The sequence below is a fragment of the Numenius arquata genome, chromosome 3 (assembly GCF_964106895.1).
Source record: "Numenius arquata chromosome 3, bNumArq3.hap1.1, whole genome shotgun sequence".
Taxonomy (NCBI): domain Eukaryota; kingdom Metazoa; phylum Chordata; class Aves; order Charadriiformes; family Scolopacidae; genus Numenius; species Numenius arquata.
In genome coordinates this window covers 46,077,918-46,085,047 of record NC_133578.1, presented here as the reverse complement: position 1 = coordinate 46,085,047, position 7,130 = coordinate 46,077,918, and positions in this window count along the sequence as shown.

The following is a 7,130-nucleotide window of genomic DNA, read 5'->3' as shown; positions in this document are numbered from 1 at the left end:
TTCTGTGAGTTGTCTGGTGCCCTCCTGGTACTTCATCCTGTGGCACTGAGAGCTCATTGCAGAAGTGTTGCTTCCAGAGAAAGAGAAATAAATTTCTTCCCTTTTAAATATTGATTTAGAAAAATCAGAGGGAGAAATAAGTTGCATTAAGTGCAGGAGGCTGGAAGAACTAGTCTTAAAGTCTTGACACTTCTCCAGGATTTAAAAAAGCTGTTTAATGAAAACTATATCTAGGGTATAGTGGGGTCCATTCTTGCCTCTGGAAGAAAAGTTTGAGAGAAGTCATATAGAAGTCTTGCTAATTAGGCTGTTGGAAATCATGATATAACCTGTAGTATGAGTACTGTGTGCAGCAGAATCTTAGAATAACCGTAGATGAACTTATAGATGAACCATAAAAGAGTAGAACCCAGACTTCTGTATAGAGTTTTCTTCCATGACTTTTAAATAGAAAATATTTTATTTGTATTTTGAGCCTTAAATCCAAACAATTGGTCTCACTGAATCTCTTAAAAACTCTGTCAGCTAACCTTCTCATTTGTTTCAGCCTTTTTGAATTTTTCTCTGGCCCTTGAGGATGCTTACTTTCTGACCTAAAACTTGTCTCTCAGTTGTTGAAAATCACCCAGAGTTTTTATTGGTTATCCTGACAAGTGTCTTCATACTAAGGCATAGTTTTCTGATTATAGATAGTCTCAAATCCCTGGGTGCAAAGTAGAAAATCTGAAAAATTGGTGTAAATTTTATGATTTGAACCTATATTTTTACAGTATGCATGTTGCACACCTGACCCAGATAAAAGCTGAGTTTATAATAGCATGCAGAGAAAGGTGTGGGCTATCGACAGGAAAATACCTGCACTTGGGTCACAACAATCCCATGCAACATTACAGGCTTGGGGAAGAGTGGCTGGAAAGCTGCCTGATGGAAAAAGACCTGAGAGTGTTGGTCAACATCTGCCTAAGTATGAGCCAGCAGTGTGCCCAGGTGGCCAAGGCGGCCAACAGCATCCTGGCCTGTATCAGGAATAGTGTGGCCAGCAGGACTAGTGAAGTGACTGACACCCTCTACTTGGCACTGGTGAGGCCACACCTCAAATATTGTGTTCAGTTTGGGCCCCTTACTGGAGGTGGGACATCGAGGTGCTGGAGAGTGTCCAAAGAAGAGCAATGACGCTAGTGAAGGGTCTGAATATGAGGAGAGGCTGAGGGAACTGGGGTTGTTCAGCTTGGAGAAAAGGAGGCTGAGAGGAGACCTTATCACTCACTACAACTACCTGAAAGGGAGTTGTAGAGAGGTGGGTGTTGGTCTTCTCCCAAGTAACAAGTGATAGAATGGGAGGAAATGACCTCAAGTTGCACCAGGGGAGGTTTAAGACGGATATTAGGAAAAATTTTGTTTTTCTAATAGCTGAAAGGATTATCAAACATCAAACAGGCTGCCCAGGGAAGCAGTTGACTCACTATCCCTGGAGGTATTTAAAAGATGTGTAGATGAGGCACTTAGGACATGGTAGTATTAGGTTAACAGTTGGACGTGATGATCTTAAAGGTATTTTCCAACCTAAATGATTCTATATAACCTCCCAAAGACGTTGTTAGTTCCTTCTTTAATGTATGCTCTCTGATCCTCTGTTTCTCTTCTAAAAGGCCTTTAAAATTAAGAACAAGCAAGTTGTATTGTATTCCATGACTAAGCAGATTTAATGCACCAAGACTGTTCACCAAGTTCTCATTACTTTTCTTCTGCATTAGCATTACCATGGAGATGAACGTTTGCTGCAGGGAACACTAAGCTGGATGCTAACTCTGTATCAGACAAAAATAAAATGGCCCTTGATTCGAGATGTGGTTGTTCAGCTAACAAATTTTCAGGAACGTTTTGGGGGCTTCATAGTTCGCTGCAGAAACTGTTTATTGGCTCAGTAAACCTATGGGACTTTTATATTTTCTACTCCACATTTGATCAGATTCTGATTTTATTTTGGAGGGACGAAGGGTGGAAGAGAGGGAAGTTGGTGTTTAGATTGATGCTTGGGTTGGAAAAGATCCATATGAATGGAGAAGTATTTTCAGTCTATTAGGGGAGTTGGACTAGATGATCTCTAGTGGTCCCTTCCAACTCTGAAAATTCCGTGATTCCATGATATTATATTAATTCCCAGGCTTACGCTATATGTCAAATTCTGTGCTTACTTGAGAGACAACTGGTTTCACATACTTAGAAGGTACTGTTTTGTCCTGTTGTAGCACACATGAAGCAAAGAATTGAATATATTAACTCCATAGGAAAGGCACATCATAGAGAAGTACCCTGTAATAACATGGGGAGATGTCCTGGCACTAGTTTGAGAAGAGAGAATGAAATATGCAGGTTTTGAAAGGTTCTAGCAAATATCACTGCTGTGCTGGGATGAGAGGCAACAGAGGAAGTGAGCAAGTTTTTGGGTCATTGCTATAATTCACTGAATGGTGCAGAATTGATGTTGCTCAGGGAGTGAGAAGCAGCATTGAGCTTCTTCCTTTTCAACATCAGAATTGTACTAGTTTAAGTTCATATTATTCAGTTTTATAGCTTTTTAAGAGAGAAAAGTTCTTAATTACTCAGCACCCCTCTACCTGTGCTAAACACAAAGACTTTCCATTTCTGCCCCACAACTTTTTTCTGTTTTCTACCTGATAGCAGGTTACATCACAGTTTGTTCTTTGGCCTTTTGATTTTAATTTCTTTTGTTAATTAAAATGCTGCTGTGTATGATTGAGAACCCTCATCAACTCTGAAGTTGTTTTTGTGTCACTAAGAGTGTATTCTCAAATTTTGAAGCTTTCTTTTTAGAAAGTGTCCAAGACCGTTGTTAGACCTTAATGCTCTTTTCTCTTTCGCACCCTGGCAGACAATAAAAGTAGTCATGCTTAATGAATTGCTACTAGTCAGCTGTGGAAACAGCACCAACTGGAAACTCTGTCTTTTTATGTCAGCTGTGATGTCTGTCTTCTCTGAGTCTCCTGAAATGAATGTGTCTTTTTTGGGGAGTAGGTGAGGTTTGCTCATTTGACACCTGAAATAAGCAATGCAGTTGGTTTCATATTTGCACAACAAGGGAGAAGAGGTCTTTTCATTCAAGTGGGCTGATGTCTTTGCCAAGAAGGTTAAATTCAGGAACCTTTAGTGGTGAACCTGCTGCATAGTCGTCACACTGAAAATGAGGCTTCAGGATTGTATTAGTTTCCAGTTCTGTTCCTAGGTACCCTGCCTCCTCCACTTCCAACTGTGTGCAGAAAGGACCCAGTATTTGCATGCTGATGTAACTTTAATGGAAAATGCCACACAAACAGGAGAGGAAGCATACCACAAAACACAAGATAGGGAACTGGAAATTTTGAGATTAATCATGGCTCTGATAGTGATTACATAGTCTGTTCCATCTGTGGACTATATAATTTATTTATTTTTTTTAAAGCACAACTCTAAGCACAGATAAGATTAATGCACATGGACTTGGCCAGAGGACAAATTTTATTTTGGTGAGTCCAGTAATTCTCTCACCTCTGTTAATAACCCACTTTGGATGTGCATACTGCCTTCACAGCAGAAGGTGGGCAATTGTATTAGTTAGGTTTTTTCCAATGTCTGGTTACTATTTGGCAGGCTCACTACAGTGAATGTTTGTTTTGACATCTTGCTACTAGAGTTGATGTTGCAGAGTTCATGTGTTGATGGAAGGAAATAGTGCTGATTATCCCCTCCCCAGATACCTGTTCCAAAGACAAATGAGGCTACAGTTCTGTAGTCAGAAAAAGCTAGACAACACAAACTGAAGCTAGAAGATTTCCCTCCCTGCCCTCTGCTCTGGATCTAGGAGTAGGGCATTGTGATAAAGCTGTTTTGCTTTTCTAGTAAATGCCAGCCCTTCATGGCTAACTAACAGGCTTCTTGGTGCAATGTGTTATTGTTCTGTCCCAAATGAAAACACACTGGATGGAATTAGGAATGTGGGGCTAAGTGCCAAGGAAAACATTTATCTGGCCTAAAAACCTGTCACACTCAGCACCTGTCCGGGCGTGAATTGGACATTGTAGCAGTTGATCCACTGCAGCCTTGACTGATAGATGTGTGAAATTCTTAGCTGTGCGTTCTCAGTATTTGAGCACCCTCCTGGGGAAAAAAAAAAAAAAGCATATGAAACTCATTAGCTTAACCCTTTTTGTGAAGAGCAGGCAGACTAGAGTGAGGGCTTGCTCACTTTCTTTCCCTGCTCTTGTTTGTGGAAAATGGGGAGAAGTAAGACACTTGCAAATCAATACAAATTCCTATTAGGTTAGAGGCACCGCAGGATAGTGTCAACTGGGGAAACAGGGAAAGAATGGGAGAGAGAGATGGACCCAACCTAGAAGTGCACAGTATATTCAGTTCAGGAAAAGATCTCGGATAGAATTTTCTTCTCAAGGGGAAATTCTAATTGTAACTGCTCAGTGGTAGTAATTTGTGGTCGAGGAATGGTCTGGCATGGAGGGCAAGGAGGCTCAGCTGCAAGAAGGGGTTAAACTGGTTGGAAGACAGAACAGACTCCTTGCAAAAAAAGTGAAGTTTCCCTTGGTGATGAGATAAGAAACAGCCTCAGCATTGTCTTGTAGACCATCCTGGAATGAGACCATTCAGGGGCCCAAGCCCAGGGGTCACCTTTTCGCAGCAGAGCTGGACTCTGGGATGGAGGATGGACCCAGGGCCAGGCTGATGTGCCCCATGCAACCACTCAGGGAATTGGTGCTGGTGCAAGTGTATATAAGAAATGTGCTTGTGATGCATCTTTGCAGACTCCATGTAGAACTTCGTATTGTGGTAGGACAGCCCGTAGCATTATTAATTATTTTTTTTTTTAATATTTAAGCACAAATGTGTGTTTAATTGACCTTGAGGGGTACCATAAAAATTCCCCAACTCCTCCAGAAGTTCCCTTCTCTATTTGATTCTTTCTGATACAGTTGCTCAGCAGTAAACATGAAATAGTTAATAAATAGTATGCAGGAAAATTCTAGAGTTGCAGACAGTGTAATTTCACCTGTCTGTTCCTACTTTAACACTCCTTTAACCTGAAATAAAAGCTCATGAAACCAGAAGCAGTTTTGAGAGGGGATATTGCTTTATTTGACATCGTGGACCAGGTGGAAATCCACAAATCTAGTCCACCTTATCGGGGATATTCACCCATTATTTATACACAAAAGATTCTCATAATTCCGCCTACCTAATCCATAACTCCACCATCTATTCATTAGGATAACCCAATAGCCTTTTTGCACAGGCGTATTAAATTTCAAACCTTCAGCAAAACACTCCTGTGCAGGCGTGAGCTCCTCGGTGGTCATTTGGGTAGGGACACCCTTCCTCACATTATCCTTTTAAGGTATTGAGTCATCTCAGGACAGTAAAAGTTTACTGTAAGTTAGCCAGCTTCTTGAGGATGATAAGGATGTTCCTTGAAGTAGACACAGCTCTGTCCTAATTGGTACAGGAGTACATACTTTGACATATGAGAGAACCTTGAGGTGATTAACTAAACTTCTTGTTATCCCATCTTTATTACTATCAGCTTGGTGACTATTTTCTCACAGAGTAAGAAGCTCAGTAATTAACTATTTTCTCACACAATAAGAAGGTTAGTAGGAAACAAACAACGTTTTAGTTAGAATATGGTTATAAACAAAACAGAGGCCTGTCTTTGATAACACTCCTAATGGACCTGAAATGATCTACAGGTGTCAGCCGTTCCCCATGGAAGTCTGGGTGAGAACCTATTTAAAGGAAACAGTTAAGTAAAATAGAAAACAAGTTAAGTAAGGGCTAAGACTCAGTGATGGGCAGATTGCTTGAGTTGCACAAGAATTCCCATCACTTTCTCCCCCCAAACATGATTTGAACTCTGAAACTTTAAAACTCAGTTTGACCAACTGATACACATACACATTCCTTTATATTTTTTATTTTCACTTCTTGAATTACTCTGAAAGCAGAACACAAGAAATACAGAACAAGATATTTTTCTATTTCTTAAGCAGCCTGAGGCAGGATATAAAAGAAATATGTGCAAAGCCTTATAAATCTTGAGATGAAATGGCACCTTCACAATAGATCTCTGGTCAGTTGTGCCACTTCAAAATTCAGACTTCATATTTTTGAGCTATATATGAGTCTGAATTTTAAAAAGTAGACTTTTCTGTGAACTTTGTGAGCTCATCATTGTGGCTGAAGCTTGACAAAACAACAGAGCTTTCCAGCTGTCTCAAGTCAGATATGAGCTCTCACTTGCCCTCTGGAGGAGCCTCTCTTTTCTAACTGACCAAAGACTGAATGTAATTAGCCTCCACAGGATAAAGTTTAGACTCTATGAAACCATCTTGCCCCGCCTTATTTTTGAGACATTTCTTTTGTTTGGAAGAGACCTTCTTGTTATCTACCTGGATGGTTTTGTGGTTAGTGTAGTGAAGAAAAACTACAAGACAGGAATATCAAAAAAGTAGAAAAACATAAGTTCTCCATATGTATTCCATTTTGCCACACATTACTATCATCCAGGATTTTTTTTTTCCCCGCAGTTCATCTCAGTTACAGAAATTCTAAAAAAACTGCAAGGGAATAATTTCGACACAGGTAGGAAATTTGCCCTGTGATGCCCAGAGCCTTTGCATCAAAACTTCACAACAGTAGGAAAAAGCTGCTCACACAGCTTGTACTTAGGGTGCAGCTGTTGCTGTATCCTGTGCTCTTATTGATCCTTTAAGCAAGGGCTTGATGAGACAATTAGCAATGGATAAGTTTCAGAAGTTCAGTCTGGATAAGCTTTCACAAGTTTCAGATGCTTACCCCAAGCTTATCTTGGGTCTCAAAATTTGTGCTGGAAAGGGCACAAACATAAACTCTCAAGATTTATGAGGATTTGAGCATCTGCTCTTAGCGGAAATATTATGAGAACAGCTTTTCTCAGAATCTAGAAGGTTAATGGATGTTTTAAAATGGATAGAAGATATTAAATAACATTGTCCTCTTAGTCAAGCTTTTTTGAGTTTTCTAGGTTCCTGTGTGGTTAAGTTTGTCAGCATGGTTATTCTTTCTTTACTCATCCATACTAATAT